This window comes from Salvelinus sp. IW2-2015, linkage group LG4q.1:29 (assembly GCF_002910315.2).
Source record: "Salvelinus sp. IW2-2015 linkage group LG4q.1:29, ASM291031v2, whole genome shotgun sequence".
Classification (NCBI taxonomy): domain Eukaryota; kingdom Metazoa; phylum Chordata; class Actinopteri; order Salmoniformes; family Salmonidae; genus Salvelinus; species Salvelinus sp. IW2-2015.
In genome coordinates, this window is record NC_036842.1 from 56,789,257 (window position 1) to 56,813,539 (window position 24,283).

General features: G+C 43.3%; 1 pseudogene; it reads left to right on the plus strand.

Annotated features, from left to right (window-relative positions):
• The window catches only part of LOC111962213 (protein phosphatase 1H-like), a 57,402-nt pseudogene that overhangs the window by 26,928 nt on the left and 6,191 nt on the right, over positions 1–24,283 (plus strand).

Here is a 24,283-nt window from a genome sequence, read left to right on the forward strand (position 1 = left end):
TTGTATTACAGTTCATTCGTCTTAAGGTGGCTAGGTGATACAACTACATATCCCAGTCATAGTAAACAACAAAAATGTCCTCATTAAACCAGCGCTAGTGAGACGAGACAAGACAAGTGCGAGTGTTAGTGTAAGATAGGCAAGGGTGTTAAAAACATTTTTTGCAGGGGGGGGGGTGTAGCTAGTTGTTTATGCAGACATTTTCATTATTGAAGCCTTTCCTCCCTGCAGCCACAGGCGTTTGATAGCAGGATACGTAGGTATGCACTGCTACAGAGTCATAACTTACCCTCGGTGAAGGACACATTTTGTTCACTAAGTTCCCCCTCCCTAATGCACACACACACATTCCTGAGCAATGTGTTTCTCCTCCAAGGTGACAGCAGTGGTGGGGCCAGGGTGGAGGGTGCTGGGGTGTCACTAGGGCCTTGTTACACAGAAACACACACAGTGTGCTTCATCAGATAGTTGATAGCCAGCAGAAGTGCGCAAGGCAGAGTGTTCTAGCGTGAGTGTGTTTTCCACAGGGGGACTACAAGCTAGGGACAGAGTAAATTAGCGGACATTATTTTGTCACTCTTAACATTGTGCTAGAGACTCATGACATTGCTATAACCCAAAATACACACATTTTTACTCATCACCTCCTGGTCTCGGCCTGTATTTATACAGCCAACGTCTCAGAGTAGGATTGTTGACCCTGATAGACGAGCGTCCTGCCCAGGGGGTGTACTTGTACATCAAGCTGCTTCACGCTACAGAAATATGAGATGGGCCCACCGAGCCGGAGCCTTTTGCGCTTCAAACCAATTCAACTCTTCCACGACACTTTTACGATAGTTTTAGATAACAAAGGGTTAACTAGTGAGCGTACATAATATATAGGTTGAGAACTATAGCTTGGTTGGTTCAACTTTTTATGTRACCTTTTTGATTAATTCAGTAACGGATTAATTATTAATCTAATTAATATCATAGATTTTTTAAATAATTCTCTTGGTTTAATTAGTATTGAAATAATCGACCTAATTAAGCCGTGTAATAACGATTACTCCCTCAAACGTCACCTTGTCTTCAGGTTTCCATCATTTTTTATCTCTCCTTGACGTATTCCTCTCATGTTATGTACAGTATGTTACTGTAGCAAGGATTTTAATCCATAGCAGGTCTTTGTGCTATATTGTAGTGTGGGAAAAAAGTGTTTTCTTTTATGATTGGTAGTGTATGTTTTCATGTGTATTTATGTGAGTGTGTTGTATGTGTATTTATGATATATGTATGTGTTGTGTTATTGTGACGTGTATATGTACACTGAGTGTACGAACATTAGGAACATCTGCTCTTTCCGTGACATAGACTGACCAGGTGAATCCGTGTGCATCAAGAATGGTCCCCCACCAACGAACATCCAGACAACTTGACACAACTGTGGGAAGCGTTGGAGTCAACATGGGCCAGCATCCCTGTGGAAAGCTTTTGATACCTTGTAGAGTCCCTGCCCCAACAAATTGAGGCTGTTCTGAGGGCAAAAGGGGGTGGAACTCAATATTAGGAAGGTGTTCCTAATGTTTTGTACTCTCAATGTATATTTATGTGTTTGGTTTTCAGGATGCCCAGATTGAGAGAGACAAGGCTGTGTTTAACGTCTCAGGAGGCTGTACTGCTCTGTGTGCGCTCTTTTTACTCGGAAAGCTCTACGTTGGAAATGCCGGGGACAGCAGGTGAGACACAGACGCACACACTGAAATAAACACTCAAACTGTTTGAATTAACACCGATTGCTTTGTCCTGCACAGAGCAATCATTATCCGAGGTGGAGAGGTTATCCCCATGTCTACAGAGTTCACACCCGAGTCAGAGCGGCAGCGCTTGCAGTTCCTGGTAAGTGGAGGAACTCAACAGACACTGTATCACAATGCATGACCTTCCCTCCCTCTTCAGACATTCACTATGCTTGCCACCTGCTTCCTACCTGGTCCGTGCTGGTGTAATAACGCCCACAGTTCCTGGTAAGAGGAGGAACTCTACCACAACCCTCTGAATCACAGTGAACCCGGGCTGTTCTCTGTCCCTGACCTGGGTTCAAATAGTATTTGAAATCATTTCAAATATTTTAGCTGGCCTTGATTGAGCCTGACTGGCACAATGGAACCAATAGACAAAAAATAACAAACCCCACTTATCAGAGTAGAGAAAACGCTCAAACAARTTTAAAGAATTCAAATAGTATTTGAACCCAGGTCTGCTCAGTTACTCACTGACAGTTACTAAGCTTAGCTCTTTTGCCTGGTGTCTAGGCTGGTTTAATTGACTGGCGTGCCCAGGGGATAGGAAGACAATCTCTTCACGCTCCTCTCTCTCCTCTTTCTATGTGAAGGCCTACATGCAGCCACACCTGTTAGGGGGAGAGTTTACACATCTGGAGTTCCCCAGACGAGTACAGAGGAAGGAGGTGGGGAAGAGGATGCTCTATAGGGACTTCACTATGTCTGGCTGGTGGGTATCCATCCATCTATCTGTTTGATTACTGCTACTCAAATAATGACGGGCCTTGGTCCTCTCATTGTGATAAGTTACAGACAGGTGCTACATTCCTCAATGCAGCACCTATCATACCCCCACCATTTTACCATAATCATGAGATAATCAAGATTAGGCATCTTTGCATGATTTGTCATTGAAATTTCACATTATCACGAGCAACTACGCTCCGCTATTGAAATAATGTCCTTTGTCCGCAATCATTTTGTCTATCTGAACCCCCCATTCTTATCAATGTACTGAGTGCCAGCTGATTGACAGGACATGCTCTGATGGACTCAGACATTCTGTGTCATCTGTGTGAATGACTGGGACAGTTCAGCTCATCAGTGATCCCTGGACTGWACTAGGGCCCATCATAGCGTCTTTGATTCACTCCATAGAGAACCGAGGCAGACTGAGGAGAGTGAGAGAGGGACAGACAGAGACGGTGGTGGTGATTAAGGGGAGATTTATCAGTGCTGGCTCTTTCTCAAGGCGGTTCTGTCTGTGCTGTTAAGATGTGCCGATGTAGGACAGGGCAGTGCTGCTCACTGAGTCCAGAACTCGGAACAGAACTGATATCTGTGATGTATTTTTAACAGATTCCTTTACAGTGAAGTGGGCCTTTTTCAGAACTGGCCTCTAAGCGTACAGAGAAAAATAGATGTGTGCGCGTGCTGTCATGCCCATATGGGGCACAGGGACACATCCCACTCAGAATTTTCCTGTAATACTACCAGCCACTTTCATGGTGTTGGTTTTAGCTAGCCCAGAAACACTGTAGGTTCCCAACCTCATAACTTGCTACCAATAAGTAATTTCAAGTTAGATTAGCTAGCTTTTCTAACTACAGTATTTTAGCTGGCAAGGTTGATCGACTTTAGAAAAGCAAACAATAACTACAGTATGTACTGAATAACATGCTAACCACACCGCTCGCCTCGCATGCGCTCTCGCTGCTCTGTGTCGCTCTCGCTGCTCTGTGTCGCTCTCGCTGCTCTGTGTCGCTCTCGCTGCTCTGTGTCGCTCTCGCTGCTCTGTGTGCTCTCGCTTGCTCTGTGTCGCTCTCGCTGCTCTGTGTCGCTCTCGCTGCTCTGTGTCCGTCTCGCTGCTCTGTGGTCCGCGCTCTCGCTCGCTGCTCTGTGTCGCGCTCTCTCTCGCTGCTCTGTGTCGCGCTCTCTCTCGCTGCTCTGTGTCGCGCTCTCTCTCGCGCTCTGTGTCGCGCTCTCTCTCGCTCTCTGTGTCGGCGCGCTCTCTCTTCTAGAAAAGAAAAGGAAGGTAAGAGAGAGGTATGGAGGCTGGGCTGGGTGGAGAATGGGGAACAGTGATTCTGGGCTGGTTTAATTGACTGTTAGAAAAAGTATCTAGATCCTCTAATGAGACTGGAAGGATCCAAATTGTGGATTTAAAAGAACATGAATCATCAGCATATAATGACACCTTTTGTTTTTAAGCCCTGAATTTCTAGCCCCTTGATATTATTGTTGGATCTGATTTTAATAGCTAACATTTCAATGGCTGTTTAATACTGTCTGAGAAGGAGCCATTATTGACTATTTTGCACCTGGGGTTACTATACTTAACCTATTGTATAAGAGATTCTCCAAAATGAAATATTCAGGCATTTAATTAAATTCCAATCGTATTTTTTCAAAATCCTTTTCGAAGTCAGCTATGAATACCAGGCCTGGTTTCCAGATTTTTCATGGTGTTTTATTTTTTCAAGTACTTGTCTTATTATCTTCAATGTATTGTCTATGTAAAAATAAAACTGTCTGGTTAGGATGAATAATATCTGACAATTTTGCATCACAACACAGAAGTAAGTGTAAGGGGCCTCCAGTTTTTTTTTATGGACTGTATATATTAGATTATATTTACCACCTGGGTCCTGTTTCAGTAGTAGTGAACTCAAACTTTCTGATGAGTACCTGATAGTTGACCATTTATATAGGAGTGGTTAAAACATGTTAATAGTGGATCTTTGAGTAGATCAAAAAATGTTACACATACAATTGAAGTTGGAAGTTTACATAGACCTTAGCCAAATACATTTAAACTCAGTTTTTACAATTCCTGACATTTAATCCTAGTAACAATTTCCTGTCTTAGGTCAGTTAGGATCACCACTTTATTTTAAGAATGTGAAATGTCAGAATAATAGTAGACTGATTTATTTCAGCTTTAATTTCTTTCTTCACATTCCCAGTGGGTCAGAAGTTTACATACACTCAATTGGTATTTGGTGGCATTGCCTTTTAAATTGTTTAACTTGGGTCAAACGTTTTGGGTAGCCTTCCACAACCTTCCACAATAAGTTGGGTGACTTTTGGCCCATTCCTCCTGACAGAGCTGCTGTAACTGAGTCAGATTCGTAGGCCTCCTTGCTCGCACACGCTTTTTCAGTTCTGCCCCAAATTATCTATAGGATTTGAGGTCAGGGCTTTGTGATGGCCACTCCAATACCTTGACTTTGTTGTCCTTAACCATTTTGCCACAACTTTGGAAGTATGCTTGGGGTCATTGTCCATTTGGAAGACCCATTTGCGACCAAGCTTTAACTTCCTGACTGATGTCCTGAGATGTTGCTTCAATATATCCACAGAATTTTCCTGCCTCCATGATGCCTCTATTTTGTGAAGTGCATCAGTCCCTCCTGCAGCAATGCACCCCCACAACATGATGCCGCCACCCTATGCTTCACGGTTGGGATGGTGTTCTTCAGCTTGCAAGCGTCCCCTTTTTCCTCCAAACATAATGATGGTCATTATGGCCAAATAGTTATATTTTTTGTTTCATCACACCAGAGGACAATCCTCCAAAAGGTATGATCTTTGCTCCTATGTGCAGTTCCAAACTTTAGTCTGGCTTTTTTATGGCTGTTTTTTTAGCAGTGGCTTCTTCTTTGCTGAGCGGCCTTTCAGGTTATGTCGATATAGTACTCGTTTTACTGTGGATATAGATACTTTTGTACCTGTTTCCTCCAGCATCTTCACAAGGTCCTTTGTTGTTGTTCTGGGATTGATTTGCACTTTTCGCACCAAAGTACGTTCATCTCTAGGAGACAGAATGCGTCTCCTTCCTGAGCGGTATGACGGCTGTATGGTCCCATGGTGTTTATACTTGCGTACTATTGTTTGTACAGATGAACGTGGTACCTTCAGGCATTTGTAAATTGCTCCCAAGGATGAACAGACTTGTCGAGGTCTACAATTTTTTTTTTTTGAGGTCTTGGCTGATTTCTCTTGATTTTCCCATGATGTCAAGCAAAGAGGCACTGAGTTTGAAGGTAGGCCTTGAAATACATCCACAGGTACACCTCCAATTGACTCAAATGATGTCAATTAGCCTATTTTATTTATATTTTTTATTTATCCGTTATTTTACCAGGTAAGTTGACTGAGAACACGTTCTCATTTGCAGCAACGACCTGGGAATAGTTACAGGGGAGAGGAGGAGGAGGAGGATGAATGAGCCAATTGTAAACTGGGGATTATTAGGTGACCGTGATGGTTGAGGGCCAGATTGGGAATTTAGCCAGGACACCGGGGTTAACACCCCTACTCTTACGACAAGTGCCATGGGATCTTTAATGACCTCAGAGAGTCAGGACACCCGTTTAACGTCCCATCCGAAAGACGGCACCCTACACAGAGCAGTGTCCCCAATCACTGCCCTGGGCATTGGGATCTTTGTTTAGACCAGAGGAAAGAGTGCCCCTACTGGCCTCCAACACCACTTCCAGCAGCATCTGGTCTCCCATTCAGGGACTGACCAGGACCTGACCAGGACTATTAAAAGCTTCTAAAGCCATGACAACATTTTCTGGAATTTTCCAAGCTGTTTTAAATGCACATTCAACTTAGTGTATGTAAACTTCTGACCCTCTGGAATTGTCATACAGTGAATTATAAAAGTGAAATAATCTGTCTGTAAACAATTTTTGGAAATATTACTTGTTTCATGCACAAAGTAGATGTCCTAACCGACTTGCCAAAACTATAGTTTGTTAACAAGAAATTTGTGGAGTGGTTGAAAAACCAGTTTTAATGACTCCAACCTAAGTGTATGTAAACTTCCGACTTCAACTGTACCTCAACTGGTATGCTATCCAGCCCTGGAGTTGTCCCTGGCCTAAAGGCTTTAATTGCATCAAGAAGTTCCTCCTCTGCAATTTTGCCTTCACACAAGTCTTTCTGTACAACTGTTAATTTTACACTATTATTAGGGAAAAAAATCCTTACAGTTAGTGGAAATGGAGGAGACTGAAAAGGGAACGTATGCTTAAAGTACTTTGCTTCATCTTTCAAAGCATAATTAGGTGAATCATGGATGACTCTTTCTGGTAGCATTTCTATGTTAAAGATTCAAAAGGAATTTGGTAAATTGTTCATAATTTTCCTCGAATTCGCTTTATTTTCTATAATAGATTATACTTGATGTAACTATTTTGACCTAAATAGTTTTTGTTTTAAAGAGAAGTGTTGAATTGCATGACCTCTAAAAGTGTCCCATACAATAAGTGGATCTGCTCTACCTATGTTATGTAGGAAAAAGTCACTCATAAAATCCTTTGTCTTGGGTAAAAACATGTTGTCAATATCTGCAGCAACGTGGAAATTCTGTAAGATCAAATCAAGTTTATTTTATATAGCCCTTCGTACATCAGCTAATATCTCGAAGTGCTGTACAGAAACCCAGCCTAAAACCCCAAACAGCAAGCAATGCAGGTGTAGAAGCACGGTGGCTAGGAAAAACTCCCTAGAAAGGCCAAAACCTAGGAAGAAACCTAGAGTAATGTGGATGCCAATTATTTWATGGTCCGACCGCATTCTGACCCCTATCAAAACTTGTTTTACTTTTGGTGCCAGTGCAAACGATACAAGAAAGTAATCAAGACAACTAGCTTGATTAAGCCTTCTCCATGTACACTATATATACAAAAGTATGTGGACAACCCTTCAAATTAGTGGATTCGGTCACACCCGCTGAGATAAAATCGAGCACATAGCCATGCAATGTCCATAGACAAACATTGGCAGTAGAATGGCCTTACGGAAGAGCTCGGTGACTTTCAATGTGGCACCTTCATAGGATGCCACCTTTCCAACAAGTAAGTTTGTCAAATTACTGCCCTGCTAGAGCTGCCCCAGTCAACGGTAAGTGCTGTTATTGTGAAGTGGAAACGTCTAGGAGCAACAACTGCTCAGCCGCAAAGTGGTAAGCCATACAAACTCACAGATCTGGACCGCTGAGTGTCGTAGCGCATAAAAATCATTTGTCCCTGTTTGCAACACTCAATACCAAGTTCCAAACTGCCTCTGGAAGCAACATCAGCACAATAATTGTTCGTCGGGAGCTTAATGAAATGGGTTTCCATGGCCGAACAGCCGCACACAAGCCTAAGATCACCATGTGCAATGCCAAGTGTCGGCTGGAGTGGCGTAAAGCTCGCTGTCATTGGACCCTGGAGCAGTGGAAATGCGTTCTCTGGAGTGATGAATCACGCTTCACCATCTAGCAGTCCGACGGACAAATCTGGGTTTGGCGGATGCCAGGAGAACGCTACCTGCCTCAATAGTGCCAATAGTGCCAACTGTAAAGTTTGGTGGAGGACGAATAATGGCCTGCGTTCGGGCTAGGCCCCTTAGTTCCAGTAAAGGGAAATGTTAACGCTACAGCAATGACATTCTAGACATTTCTGTGCTTCCAACTTTGTGGCAACAGTTTGGGGAAGGCCCTTTCCTGTTTCAGCATGACAATGCCCCTGGGCACAAAGCGAGGTCCATACAGAAATGGTATGTTGAGATCGGTGTGGAAGAACTTGACTGACCTGCACAGAGCCCTGACCTCAACCCCATCAAAACCTTTGGGATGAATTGGAACTCCGATTGCGAGCCAGGCCTAATCGCCCAACATCAGTGCCCGACCTCACTAATGCTCTTGTGGCTGAATGGAAACAAGTCCCCACAGCAATGTTACAACATCTAGTGGAAAGTCTGGATTTGTAAGCCTACCTATATCCACTAGTTCTAATGTGTTCAGTCCTTTTTCCATACAACTTCATCTGTAATTGTAGAGTGAGTTTCCTTTAAACAATATACATTATATTCCTTCCCTTTTAACCATGTAAAGACTGATTTGTCATTTTTTTTATCTGCTAAGCCATTACAATTATAACTAGCTGTACTTATTTCACCACTTACCAGAATGAGATACAGGTTTAAATTATACTTACTGTAATATATGCCTGTTCACTTACTATCAACAAGTACCATGATGATCAAGCTGCTAGACACCTAGTATCAGGGACAACACCCCTTTCTATCTTACCACCCCTGTACCCGTAACGCGCCTTTAGCGTCCTAAAAAACACCTTCAACCGGCGATTGGCGTGGCCCAGGTAAGAAATTGTGTGTGGTTAGAATTCTAAGCATGTAGAGCTAATGAGTGTGGCCCTGCCCGCTCATAAGAGATGAGATCACTGCACTCCTGCCCATCTCTCATCATCAGCAGAGCAGAGAGCATACAGACAAGCAGCTACACCCACCACCTTTCCTCCCCTCCCTCAGTCACACATCACACTGTGGTGGTTGTAAAAAATCCTATGAATAAAACAATAGTCTACTTTAACTAACAATGACAGACAGAAAATAAATCCACACACTGGTATATGCGCCGGGGGGTAGGTTAATCAGACAACGTTTTGATGCCAAACTGGGTCTTTGTCAGGAAAATGAGCCTGTGAATGTCTGGTGCTGTTTGCAGCAACTAAAGTGTTGTTCCTGACGGTCCCAGAGGTGTGAGTGGGAACAGATATTAGAACAGGATTGTGTGTATGTCACGTTGTCACAGATGCTTTATCTCCAGCAAGACAGAGATAGAACGAGCTCCGAGACGGGGGGAGTTCGCTCTAAACACTAACTTCACTGGGTGTCATTTTCAACCTTTCCCTGACCCATTCTGTAATGTTTCGAGCAGACCACCATAGTCCCTGTGCCACAGAATGCCAAGTTAACCTGTCTAAATGACTATCGCTGCGTAGCACTCACATCTGTAGCCATGAGATGCTTTGAAAGGCTGGTCACGGCTCACATCATCACCATCATCCCGGACCCACTCCAATTCGCATATCGCCCCAACAGATCCACAGATGACGCAATGTTTATTGCACTCCACACTGCCCTTTCCCACCTGGACAAAGGGAACACCTATGTGAGAATGTTTGTTCATTAACTACAGCATAGTGTTCTCCAAGCTCATCACTAAGCTAAGGAACCTGGGACTGAACACCTCCCTCTGCAACTGGATCCTGGATGTCCTGACGGGATGCTCCCAAGTGGTGAGGGTAGGCAACAACACATCCGCCACGCTGACCCTCAACACGGGGGCCCCTTAGGGTAGCGTGGTTAGCCTATAGATAGGATTGGTACACTTTACATTAGAGAAGCTTCCATTAAAGAAAACTCTCTGTTCTTTTGGATAGATAGCTCTCAACCCATGGTGTTGGGAGAGGATGTAAAGCCTTAACACACTACCGTTCAAGAGTTTGGGGTCACTTAGAAATTTTCATGTTTTCCATGAAAACATACATGAAATGAGTTGGAAAATGAATAGGAAATAGAGCCAAGACGTTGACAAGGTTATAAATAATGATTTAGTTGGATTGGCTTGATGGGCACTTCTTACGTACCATACGGTCAAGCTGCTCCCAAAACAGCTCAATAGGGTTGCGATCCGGTGACTGCTGGCCACTCCATTATAGACAGAATACCAGCTGACTGCTTTTTCCCTAAATAGTTATTGCATAGTTTAAAGCTATGCTTTGGGTCATTGTCTTGTTGTAGGAGGAAATTGGCTCCAATTAAGTGCCGTCCACAGGGTATGGCATGGCATTGCAAAATGGAGTGATAGCCTTCCTTCTTCAAGATCCATTTTACCTTGTACAAATCTCCCACTTTACCACCACCAAAGCACCACCAGACCATCACATTGCCTCCACCATGCTTGACAGATGGCGTCAAGCACTCCTCCAGCATCTTTCATTTTTTCTGCATCTCACGAATGTTCTTCTTTGTGATCCGAACACCTCAAACTTAGATTCGTCTGTCCATAACAGTTTTTTCCAATCTTCCTCTGTCCAGTGTTCTTTTGCCCATCTTAATCTTTTCATTTTCTTGGCCAGTCTGAGATATGGCTTTTTCTTTGCAACTTTGCCTAGAAGGCCAGCATTCTGGAGTCGCCTCTTCATTGTTGACGTTGTGACTGGTGTTTTGCGGGTACTATTTAATGAAGCTGCCAGTTGAGGACTTGTGAGGCGTCTGTTTCTCAAACTAGACACTCTAATGTACTTGTCCTCTTGCTCAGTTGTGCCCCCAGGGCCTCCCACTCCTCTTTCTATTCTGGTTAGAGCCAGTTTGCGCTGGTCTGTGAAGGGAGTAGTACACAGCGTTGTACGAGATCTTCAGTTTCTTGGCAATTTCTCACATGGAATAGCCTTCATTTCTCAGAACAAGAATGGACTGACGAGTTTCAGAAGAAAGATCTTTGTTTCTGGCCATTTTGAGCCGGTAATCGAACCCACTAATGCTAATTGTCCAGATACTTAACTAGTCTAAAGAAGTACAGTTTTATTGCTTCTTTAATCAGGACAACAGTTTTCAACTGTGATAACGTAATTTCAAAATGGTTTTCTAATCAGTTAGCCTTTTTAGAATGATAAACTTGGATTAGCTAACACAACGTGCCATTGGAACACCGGAGTGACTGTTACTGATAATGGGCCTCTGTACATCTAAGTAGATATTCCATTAAAAATAATCTGTTTCCAGCTAAAATAATCATTTGCAACATTAACAATGTCTACTCTGTATCTCTGATCAATTTGATGTTATTTTAATGGACAAAAAATGTGCTTTTCTTTCAAAAACAAGGACATTTGTAAGTGGCCCCAAACTTTTGCACGGTAGTGTACATTTTACCAATAACAGATGAAGGTCAATAACATCAAATGCTGCACTAAAGTCTAACAATACAGCTCCCGCAATATTCTTATCAATTTGTTTCAGCCAATCATCAGTCATTTGTGTCAGTGCAGTACATGTTGAGTGCCCTTCTCTATAAGCATGCTTGAAAGTCTGTTGTTTAATTTGTTCACAGAGAAATAGCATTGTATCTGGTCCCAATTTATTTTTGTTTTGTTTGCTAAGACCTGGCAGCAAACTGATTGGTCGGCTGTTAGAACCAGTAAAGAGCACTTTACCTTTCTTGGGTAACAGAATAACTTTAGCTTCCCTCCAGGTCTGAGGACAATCACTTTTCTCGAGGCTCAGATTAAAGATATGACAAACAGGAGTGGCAATATAGTCCACTACCATCCTCCGTAGTTTTCCATCTAAATTGTCAATACCATGTAGTTTCTCTTTATTGATGGACAACAATAATTTTCCCACTTATTTCCATTGCCAACTGTACAGAATTCAAAATTTTATTCAGGTAAAATGTTGAATGAAAAGAACTACAGTATGATACTATAATAGTTAGTTATTCTCTATTCTAGTTTTAGTTCAGCAGAGTCATAAAGGACCATAGATTAAAGGGCTAAAGCGCATGACAGCATTTCTGTTCACGGCCTTACATGCAGAGTTCATGTAATGCCAAATGGATGATTGGATAACCTGGCCTCAGCTCTAGCTCTGCACTCTGCAGAAAGTGCTGAGTGTGAGACCTGCTGGCCCAGGGTGGAAACATATGGTCTCCCCTCCCCGAGTGGAACCTGTAAACCGAAAACCATTCCAGTCTTGTCTAACCCTCTTCTCTCTACACCAGCACAGCTGAAATGCATCTGACAAGGTATGGAGAGACTGCTTCCATTACCAAGCCGGTGTTTTTCACATTAACACGCAGGTGTGAATTTAGAGTAGGAAACCCCAAATAATTTTAGTCAGTATAACGGTGTGTGATTTGTGGCAAGCGGGTGGTTATTTTCGATATGGTCATAACTGCTGCTAAGCAAGGAAGGTGGAAGGTTTACATTGAAAAATTATGGGAAGTAAGTGTCGTGTTCATGACTCACGAGTACATTGGAGAAAGTATGGACTTTTTAACATTTAATGTACTATAGATACCCAGATTCAAATGGAATGGGAATGTTGGGACCTTTCCGTAGCACCTTCATCGACTCCCACAGAATGAGAATATGGGGGAATATACAAGGGTGGTAGATCACCCCTCCCTATATATATATATATATATAGGGATTTTGCAGGGCTCTGGCAGTGCACCTCCTGGCACAAAGGCGGAGGTAGCGGTCCTGCTGCTGGGTTGTTGCCCTCCTACGGCCTCCTCCACGTCTCCTGATGTACTGGCCTGTCTCCTGGTAGCGCCTCCATGCTCTGGACACTACGCTGACAGACACAGCAAACCTTTTTGCCACAGCTCGCATTGATGTGCCATCCTGGATGACACTGCACATACCTGAGCCACTTGTGTGGGTTGTAGACGCCGTCTCATGCTACCACTAGAGTGAGAGCACCGCCAGCATTCAAAAGTGACCAAAACATCAGCCAGGAAGCATAGGAACTGAGAAGTTGTCTGTGGTCACCACCTGCAGAATCACTCCTTTTTTGGGGGTGTCTTGCTAATTGCCTATAATTTCCACCTTTTGTCTATTCCATTTGCACAACAGCATGTCAAATTTATTGTCAATCAGTGTTGCTTCCTAATTGGACAGTTTGATTTCACAGAAGTGTGATTGACTTGGAGTTACATTGTGTTGTTTAAGTGTTCCCTTTATTTTTTTGAGCAGTGTATATATACACACACACACACACCAAAACAATCTGAAACGGTAACACCTCATCTCATACATTCATTGGCAATTACCATTTTGTCACAAGGGGATATTTTCACAAGATCAACTAGAGAAATATGCTAAGTAATCTATCCATCGCTCCTTTTCTGTATTGTTTGCGTGTGTTTTTTTTCTCTGATCCTTTCTTCCTATCTCTGTCTCCTCACTCGTCTAGGCTGCAGGCCCTGAGGGAGGCTATGAGGCGGTGCATCTCCATAGCACACTGCATACGAACCGCTGCCTGCCTCCCTGCCTGGCTGCCATAAAATAAAAAAAACATGAGTCTTCTCTCCTGTGTGCAGGGCATATAAAACCATTGAGGACGATGACCTGAAGTTTCCCCTAATCTATGGCGAAGGGAAGAAGGTAAGACTGCTCTCACCCGTTAGCCCGTGATTCAGCCGCCCCGGACCCAGCCTGTTAATGGGGTTACTCCCACAGCCTTGTTTTGAGGAGCTGTAATCACAGCTCCACCAAGGCACCATTAGTCAGCCCACTGTCACTCTGTAGAGGAAGGAGCAGTCTTTGTCTGCAAGAAGGCTCACTGTGGTGGCATTTCAGACCATCTTTATAACAGTATCACTGAACACCCAATAAGATTGCTAGCCTATATCCTGTTATTGTGGTTCCTGAGATGCAAAGCCAAAGTTTGGTTATCAGCGTATGCTACCCTGCATATTAGGGCCTCTGCCACTCATCTGGCATGCAGGCAGTAGTCAGCTGTGTCGTTAGATGAGGACCAGGCAGATGTCACCCAAGTGCAGTCTGTTACCACACCACAGTAAGCCTCCTATCACAGTCGGCTGTGCCCACGACATCAAGTGCCGGCCAAGCTGAGTCCTTCCTTTGAAGTGAGGGGGAGAGCGATATAGAGTGATAGGAGGGGAGAGGATTGGGTTGTGCTGGAGAAACACCACCGCACTTCAAAGACCGGCACAGCCTGTCGGGGCAGTACCTACGCTCAACAATTAATCCCAGGATGTTTCTCCTCCACCCGAGGAGCTTTATCTCTGTCTTTACCCCTTAGACTCTTCCTCTTTTTCTCCTCTCTCTCATCTCGCTCTTGTTGCGGCATCTGCACTGCATACTGATCACAGTTCAGCCCAACTGACTGTACGACTGCCTCCTCGCTCCCCTCTCTCCTCTCTCCCCCTTTATACTCTTTCGCCCCCTCTGTCTTCCCTCCTCTCTTTCCTTTTCCTCGCTCCTCTCTCGCCACCTCCTTCCTCTCTCTCTCCTCACATGGCTCCTTATACAATTAGCACTGCTCCCCAGCTCCAAGCAGCTAGCCTTTTTCAGAGGCAGAGGCGATATGTGCAGACAGTAGGAATCAAAAGGAATTTCACACAGTTTACAAATGAGGGAGACCGTAGACAACGTCGGTGTCTCAGACTAGGTAGAGAGGAGAGAGATCATTAAGGATTCACACAACCGGAACATGTCGTGATGTGGTGCTTTGCTTCATTGTACAATGAACAATCGCTTCCATTGCATTCGAGGTGGCAACTTGGATTATGCAGCAGTGCTTGTGTTTATTTGCCTTTATTTTTTTAAATGGTGTTTGTGTGTGAAGATTAAAATGACTTTATTGGTCAATTGCACACAAGGTCCAACTAATTTTACTTCCAATTTTAACCCAACCCCTCCTAAACACACACACACAGTTTTTTTGGAGAGGTGCGGAGGGCTGGGTGCCCAGGGAGCTGTTGTTGCGGGGGGTTAAGTACCTTGCTCAAGGGCACAACAGCAGGCAATGGCATCTAAGATTAGATACCAGCAACCCTCTGGTTGTTGGCTCACTTCCCGGGTTTCGAACTGGCAACCTTCCGGTTGCTGACTCGCCTCTCTAACCTCTAGGGTGTGTGTGTTTATGAAGATAAGATTTGTAGTCCTGTATCTTGTAGCATAGAGCAGTCTCCAGGGAGATATCATTGGGGGGGTCATCATTATTAAAGTCATGAGGCCATCATTGGTCCAGTTGAAGTTTTTCCCTAAATGACAGAGGAGAGTAGTGTTCATCTGGGCCAGGGTAAATAGAATTTCAACTCAGTTGATTCTAGCAGTGAATTGAAATTCATTCCATGTATTTAATAGGGAGATTTTTTTTCAAAGAGGATTCTTTCAATTCATGGTTGGAATTTAAATTCCCTCTCCCGTGAAGTTGACAGACCGAATTGAAAAACCGGTAGAATTGACTCTGACCCTGAGGTCCAAACACATCAAAGGACTTCAATGGATCAAATGAACCCAAACATTGGTTTGAAATAATACTTGTTGCCAAAACAGAGTCGGGGAGTGAGGATCATAGAGTCAGAGGGAGGTGATGTTTATAGTTCCTCTCTTTGATGGTCTCATCCCTCCACAGGCACGTGTGTTGGCTACCATCGGGGTCACCAGGGGCCTGGGAGACCACGAGCTCAAAGTGCATGACTCCAACATCTACATCAAGCCCTTTTTGTCCTGCTGCCCAGAGGTAGAGTACGGTACTACTTATTCTCTATTTCCTGTCTATCAATAACCTGGAGAGTATAATAGTGCCATAACAGTGCATCAGACCTTATTGACCAAGGTCATCACGATCAAATGACAGGAAACTGCATCTGTGTTCCAAAGGGCACCCTATTCCCTATTCTATATCAGGGATCATAAACGAGATTCAGCCAGCTGGTCGGGGGGCCGGAACATAATTACAAATCATTTGTAGACTGCAAATTGACCACAAAAAGCCCAAACAGTTTGACTAAAACATAATCATTTCAAACCTTGCTTACATTTGAATACGGTCACATCGTGTGTCTCTCTTATGCATGGGAGAACTTGGAAACAGATTTCTTAAATTAAAATAACTTTGAGCTGATTTCTTCTTTTTTTTTACAGTTTCTTATGTGCAACAATTAAAACTCCACACATTTTTGGGGGCCAAATAAAACCACCAACTGGCCAGTGTGCTACTTTTGATCAGGGCCCATCATTCCATCCAACCATTATCTTGTCTGCATTGAAGTTAGTGACATACCAACATTGACGTATGACATACAAATATTTCAACTCATCGTCCTAAAAGGAGTTTTCAGCTCCCAACCAACTTTCTACTGAACAATTACCTTCTGACTCCTGATAGTCACAAGCTCTCAATACTCTCTTGATCTTTTATTTCAAAGCCCTCTGAGTTCAGTCATGGTTCAGACAGTGTGCTTGTTTTGAAGAGTTCTTGTTTTGAACCTCTATCCTTGCTGTCTTATCTTCCCTTGCTGTTGCTCTAAACTTTAAAGCGACTGTAAATACATGTGCAGACAGTATGTACAGTGCATTCGGAAAGTATTCAGACCCTTTCCCACATTATTATGTTAGGTTACACCCTTATTCTAAAAAACACACAATACCCCATAATGATAACGTGAAAACAGGTTTTTAGAAATTCTAGCAAATTTATCAAACATAAATACCTTATTTAAGTATTCAGACCCTTTGCTATGAGACTCAATTGAGCTCAGGTGCATCTTGTTTCCATTGATCATCGTTGAGATGTTTATACAACTTGATTGGAGTGCACCAGTGGTACATTCAATTGTTTGGATGTGATGTGGAAAGGCACACACCTGTCTATATAAGGTCCCACAGTTGACAGTGAATGTCAGAGCAAAAACCAAGCCATGAGGTCGAAGGAATTGTCCGTAGAGCTCCAAGACAGGATTGTGTTGAGGCACAGTTCTGGGGAAGGGTACCAAAACATTTCTGCAGCATTGAAGGTCCACAAGAACACAGTGGCCTCCATCATTCTTTGGAACCACCAAAATTCTTCCTAGAGCTGGCCGCCTTTGCTCAGTTTGGCAATCGTGGGAGAAGGGTCTTGGTCAGTGAAGTGACCAAGAACCTGATGGTCACTCTGACAGAGCTCCAGAGTTCCTCTGTGGAGATGGGAGAAACTTCCACAAGGACAACCATCTCTGCAGCACTCCACCAATCAGGCCTGTATGGTAGAGTGGCCAGATGGAAGCCACTCCTCAGTAAAAGGCACATGACAGCCCACTTGGAATTTGCCAAAATGCACCTAAAGACTCTGACCGTGAAGATAATCTGGTCTGATGAAACCAAGATTTAACTCTTTGGCCTGAATGCCAAGCCTCATGTCTGGAGGAAACCTGGCGCCATCTCTACGGTGAAGCATGGTGGTGGCAGCATCATGCTGTGGGGATGTTTTTAAGCGGCAGTGACTGGGAGACTAGTCAGCATGGAGGGGAAAGATGAACCACGCAAAGTATAAATCAAATCAAATTTTATTTGTCACATACACATGGTTAGCAGATGTTAATGCAAGTGTAGCGAAATGCTACATAGAGAGATCCTTAATGAAAACCTGCTCCAGAGCGCTCAGGACCTCAGACTGGGGCGAAGGTTCACCTTCCAACAGGACAACGACCCTAAGCACACATCCAAGACAACGCAGGAGTGGTTTCGGGACAAGTCTCAATGTCCTTGAGTGGCCTAGCCAGAGCCCGGACTTGAAACCTGATAGAACATCTCTGGGGAGACCTGAAAATAGCTGTGCAGCGACGCTCCCCATCCAATCTGACAGAGCTTGAGAGGGTCTGCAAAGAATAATGAGAGAAACTCCCCACATACAGGTGTGCCAAGCTTGTAGCATCATACCCAAGAAGACTCAAGGCTGTAACCGCTGCCAAAGGTGCTTCAACAAAGTACTGAGTAAAGGTTCTGAATACTTACATAAATGTGATATTTCTGTTTATTTATATCTATTTTTTTATATATTTGCTAAAATTTCTAAACCTGTTTTTGCTTCGTCAATATGGGTTATTGGTGTAGATTGATGATGGGGGGGAAACGATTTAATCCATTTTAGAATAAGACTGTAACATAACAATATGTGGAAAAAGTAAAGGGCTCTGAATATTCCGAATGCACTGTATATAAGATGGAGGTTGTAAATTGCTATGGAATCCGGTCATCAGTGGTTTCTGCAGTTTCAGACTCGGTGAACCCAAGTTCAAGGCATTTCCTGTTGATCATATTTTCAAACAGTGGTGCTTGTAGGTCAAAAGTAAGATGCGGTTAGTGGGAGTGTCATCATTGTTTTACAGTAAGGCATCTCAATGTCGGAGTCTCTCTTGTATATTGTGAAATTGATTCTTTATTGTTTCTCCGACTGGTTGTTATTCCAGTCAGACAGAGGCATTATTGTTCTGACGATAGCTTTTTGACTTGTGATCATAAGGTCAACAACATGTCACGGATGACCGATGATACATTTGCGATAAGTCTTTGATTCTTTCAGAACCACTTTTACAACACTGTCATCATGCAGTGTTTGTTCATTGACTGACTAGTACTCTATTTGTGAGGTGAAGGACGCGCCTCTTATGAAGTAACAACATTGTAAAATGCCCCTGGTCATTGCCATTACAGTACCCCCTCTACCAGCACATAGAAACAACAATACATCAAAACCATGGCACTTTGTCCGGAGACCAAAGCCCAAGGCATTACTTGGTGCTCTCGGAGTGTGACATGCAGCAGGATGCCTTTTTATTATACCAGATCAAATCACATTTTATTGGTCACATACACATGGTTATTGCGAGTGTTGCAAAATGCTTCTGCTTCCAACACTGCAGCAATATCTAACAATTCCACAACAACTACCTAATACACAAAAATCTAAGTAAAGGAATGGAATAAGAATATATCCATATAAATATATGGATAAGCAATGACAGAGCGGCATAGGCAAGATGCAATTGATGGTATAAAATACAGTATATACATATGAGATGAGTGATGCAAGATATGTAAACATTATTAAAGTGACTAGTGAATCCATATATTAAATTGGCCAATGATTTCAAGTCTGTATGTAGGCTGCAGCCTCTCTGTGTTAGTGATGGCTGTTTAACAGTCTGATAGCCTCGAGATAGAAGCTGTTTTTCAGTCTCTCGGTCCCAGCTTTGATGCACCTGTACTGACCTCGCCTTCAGGATGGTAGCGGGGTGAACAGGCAGTGGCTCAGGTGGTTGTTGTCCTTGATGATCTTTTTGTACTTCCTGTGGCATGGGGTGCTGTAGGTGTCCTGGAGGGCAGGTAGTGTGTCCCCGGTGATGCATTGTGCAGACTGCACCACCCTCTGGAGAGCCTTGCGGTTGTGGGCGGTGCAGTTGCTGTACCAGGTGGTGCTACAGCCCGACAGGATGCTCTCAATTGTGCGTCTAAAAGTTTGAGGGTTTTAGGTGACACGCCAAATTTCTTCAGCTTCCTGAGGTTGAAGAGGCGCTGTTGCACCTTCTTCACCACACTGTCTGTGTGGACCATTTCAGTTTGTCTGTGATGTGTACGCCGAGGAACTTAACTTTCCACCTTCTCCACTGCTGTCCGTCGATGTGGTGCGCCTTCTGCTGTTTCCTGAAGTCCACGATCATCTCCTTTGTTGACGTTGAATGAGAGGTTGTTTTCCTGACACCACACTCAGAGTGCCCTCACCTCCCTGTAGGCTGTCTCGTCGTTGTTGGTAATCAAGCCCACTACTGTTGTGTCGTCTGCAAACTTGATGATTGAGTTGGAGGCATGCATGGCCAGGCAGTCATGGGTGAACAAGGAGTATAGGAGGGGGCTGAGCACGCACACTTGTGGAGGGTCCCAGTGTTGAGGATCAGTGAAGTGGAGGTGTTGTTTCCTACCTTCACCGCCTGAGGGCGGCCCGTCAGGAAGTCCGTGATCCAATTGCACCGGGCGGGGTTGAGACCCAGGGCCTCAAGCTTAATGATGAGCTTGGTGTGTACTATGGTGTTGAATGCTGAGCTTTAGTCAATGAACAGCATTTTTACATAGGTATTCTTCTTGTCCAGATGGGATAGGGCAGTGTGATTGTGACTGCATCATCTGTGGATCTACAGTACTGGGGCGGTAAGCAAATTGAAGTGGGTCTAGGGTGACCGGTTAGGTATAGATGATATGATCCTAGACTAGTCTCTCAAACCACTTCATGATGACAGAAGTGAGTGCTACGGGGTGATAGTCATTTAGTTCAGTTACCTTTTCCTTCTTGGGTACAGGAACAATGGTGGCTAACTTGAAGCATGTGAGGGCAGCAGACTGGGATAGGGAGCGATTTAATAGGTCTGTGAACACACCAGCCAGCTGGTCTGCGCATGCTCTGAGGACGCGGCTAAGGATGCCGTCTGGACCGGCAGCCTTGCGAGGGTTAACACGTTTAAATGTCTTACTCACGTCTGCCATGGAGAAGGAGAGACCCCAGTCCTTGGCAGCGGGCCGCGTCGGTGGCACTGTATTATCCTCAAAGCGTGCAAAGAAGGTGTTTAGTTTGTCTGGAAGCAAGACGTAGGTTCCGTGACGTGGTTGGTTTTCATTTTGTAGTCCGTGATTGTCTGTAGACACTGCCGCACGCGTCTCATGTCTGAGCCATTGAATTGGGACTCCACTTTGTCTCTATACTGACATTTTGCTTATTTGATTGCCTTGCGGAGGGAATAACTACACTGTTTGTATTCGGCCATATTCCCAGTCACCTTTCCATGGTTAAATGCGGTGGTTCGCGCTTTCAGTTTTGCACTAATGCTGCCATCTATCCACGGTTTCTGGTTAGGGTACGTTTTAATAATCCAATACACTTCCTTATAAACTCACTCACCGAATCAGCGTATATGTCAATATTAATCTCTGAGGCTACCCGGGAACATGTCCCAGTCCGCGTGATCAAAACCATCTTTAAGTGTGGATTCCGATTGTTCAGACCTACATTGAATAGTATTTAGCACAGGTACATCCTGTTTGAGTTTCTGCCTATAGGAAGGGAGGCGCAAAATGGAGTCGTGGTCAGATTTTCCGAAAGGAGGGCGGGGGAGGGTCTTGTATGTATTGCGGAAGTTAGAGTAGCAGTGATCCAGTGTTTTACCAGCGCGAGTGCTACAGTCAGTATGCTGATAGAATTGAGGTAGCCTTGTTCTCAAATTTGCTTTGTTAAAATCCCCAGCTACAATAAATGCAGCCTCAGGATATATAGTTTCCAGATTACATAAAGTCCAGTGATATGGTCGGCATTTGATTGTGAGGAATTCTAGGTCAGGTGAACAAAAGGACTTGAGTTCCTGTATGTTGTTACAATTACACCATGAGACATTAATCATGAAACATACACCCCCACCCTACTGTTTATTCCTGTCGGTGCGATGCACAAAGAATCCAGGTGGCTGTACCGACTCCAACAGCATATCCCGAGAGAGCCATGTTTCCGTGAAACAGAGTATGCTACAATCCCTGATGTCTCTCTGGAAAGCAACCCGTGCCTTAATTTTGTCGACCTTGTTATCTGGAGACTGGACATTAGCGAGTAATATACTTGGAAGCGGTGGGTAGTGTGTGCGCCTCCGAAGTCTGGCCAGATGACCGCTCCGTCTGCCTCTTCTCTGGCGGCGTTGTTTTGGGTCAGCCCCTGGAATCAATTCAAATGCCCTGCGTGGTTCGGACAAAGGATCCGCTTCAGGAAAGTGGTATTCCTGGTCGTAGTGCTGGTAAGTTGACGGTGCTCTGATATCCAATAGTTCTTCCCGGCTGTCTGTAATAACACTTAAGATTTTCTGGGCTAACAATGTAAACATCAAAAAACGAAATACTGCAAAGTTTCCTAAGGACTAGAAGCGAGGCAGCCCTCTCTGTCGGCGGCATATTTTCCAGAAGATACATAGAGTGTGCTGTAGCAGAGGTAATGGGCACAGTAACGCAGTAACGCTTTGTGGAACCTGCAGGCTTTAGCTGTCTTATCATAAAAGATGAGATCAAGCTCAAGGAAAGGAAGACCATATGGTCATTTCCATGTAAAAGGACCCATGAGCACCAACGTGAAGTTCATAGGAGCATCTCAAATTGGGTGTCAAATGAAAGCTAAGAGTCTATATTTGTGAGAAATGAAGGCATATATACTTTTTTCAACCATTTTCTATCCTGAAGATTTGGAATAAGCAAAGGCTTTGATTTCTGGTCAAACAGATGGAAAATGGGTCTTAGAAACATCTAGCAGAAAAAGTCTTAAGGTATTAGAAATGCATCGAAACAGAAAAATGTTGAAGACTCCTGCCAACTAATATTAACTTATATTTAGTTTTGGAGAAATGTTTGAAACTATTTTACCAAAAACCTGCATATCTTTAAGATTTTTTTCAAATGTCTCATCCTCATGAGGGAGGATAATGAAAGTTCACAGAAGTAATAAGTAAAGGTAGACCCATCAATCAGTTATGTTTTTAGTAATATCAATTTTGTTTATGAATTATTAAGTGATTTAAAACTCAATTCCATTACCAAATCTGTAATAGAATATCCTAAAATTCATGCAATTGAAATGGCTACAATGGGAAATCGTAGTAGCAACCAACCACATTTGTGTACACTAGTTGAGTACACTATATTGTACTCTACTGAGATCTACTGTGCTGTACTTTGATGTCCAAACTTGTGAAACATAGACGTCTATGAATGGTTCAGATTTGGTCTGGACCAACCAAATTTGGTCTTGTTTGGGGGCAGAGCTCAATAAAATAATAGTCAGTGTGGAATAGCATCCACTTCACTTACTGTAGTTCAATAACCAAAATATATTTTTTCAAAGTTATTGTGCCATGTTTTTCTGCAGACATCATTGAATCAGATATTTAAGAGTTTTGGGTAAATGTGGACACATACAAAAACAGATTTTACTGAAATTCTGTTTAGTTCTTCCAGTAAATGTATTTTCGAAGTTTACATACACTTAGGTTGGAGTCATTAACTAGTTTTTCAACCACTCCACGAATGTATTGTTAACTTCTTATGGCTGCAGGGGCAGTATTGAGTAGCTTGGATGAAAGGTGCACAGAGGTTCCCATAGTAAACTGCCTGCTCCTCAGTCCCAGTTGCTAATATATACATATTATTATTCGTATTGGATAGAAAACACTCTGAAGTTTCTAAAACTGTTTGAATAATGTCTGTGAGTATAACAGAACTCATATGGCAGGCAAAAAACAGAGAAAAAACCCAAACAGGAAGTGGGAATTCTGAGGTTGGTCGATTTTCAACACAGCCCCTACAGAACACACAGTGGGATATGGATGAGTTTGCACTTCCTACGGCTTCCACTAGATGTCAACAGTCTGTAGAACCTTGTCTGATGCCTCTACTGTGAAGGGGGCCAAAGGAGACAGGAAATAGTCAGGTCTACCATGACCTGGCCATGCTCTGACCATGCGCGTTCACATGAGAGGGAGCTCTGTTCTATCGCACATCTGAAGTCAATGTAATTCTCCGGTTGGAACGTTACTGAAGATTTATGTTAAAAACATTCTAAAGATTGATTCAATACATAATTTGACTTGTTTCTACTGACTGTTACGGAACTTTTTGACATTTCGTCAGCTTTTAGTGAACGCTCTTTCTAACTTTGGATTTGTTTACCAAACACGCTAACAAAAATAGCTATTTGGACATAAATGATGGACATTACCGAGCAAAACGAACATTTCTTGTGGGAGTCCTGGGAGTGCATTCCGACGAAGATCAGCAAAGGTAAGTGAAGATTTATAATGCTTTTTATGAGTTTTGTTGACTGCACAATTTGGCGGGTAACTATATGGCTTCCTTTTGTGGCTGAACGCTGTTCTCAGATTATTGAATATTGTGCTTTTGCCGTAAAGCTTTTTGAAATCTGACACAGCGGTTGCATTAAGAACAAGTGTATCTTTAATTCTATGTAAAACATGTATCTTTCATCAAAGTTTATGATGAGTATTTATGTTATTTGACGTGGCTCTCTGCAATTTCTCTGGATATTTGAGGCATTGGCGCCAACGTAAACTGAGGTTTTTGGATATAAATATGAGCTTTATCGAACAAAACATATATGTA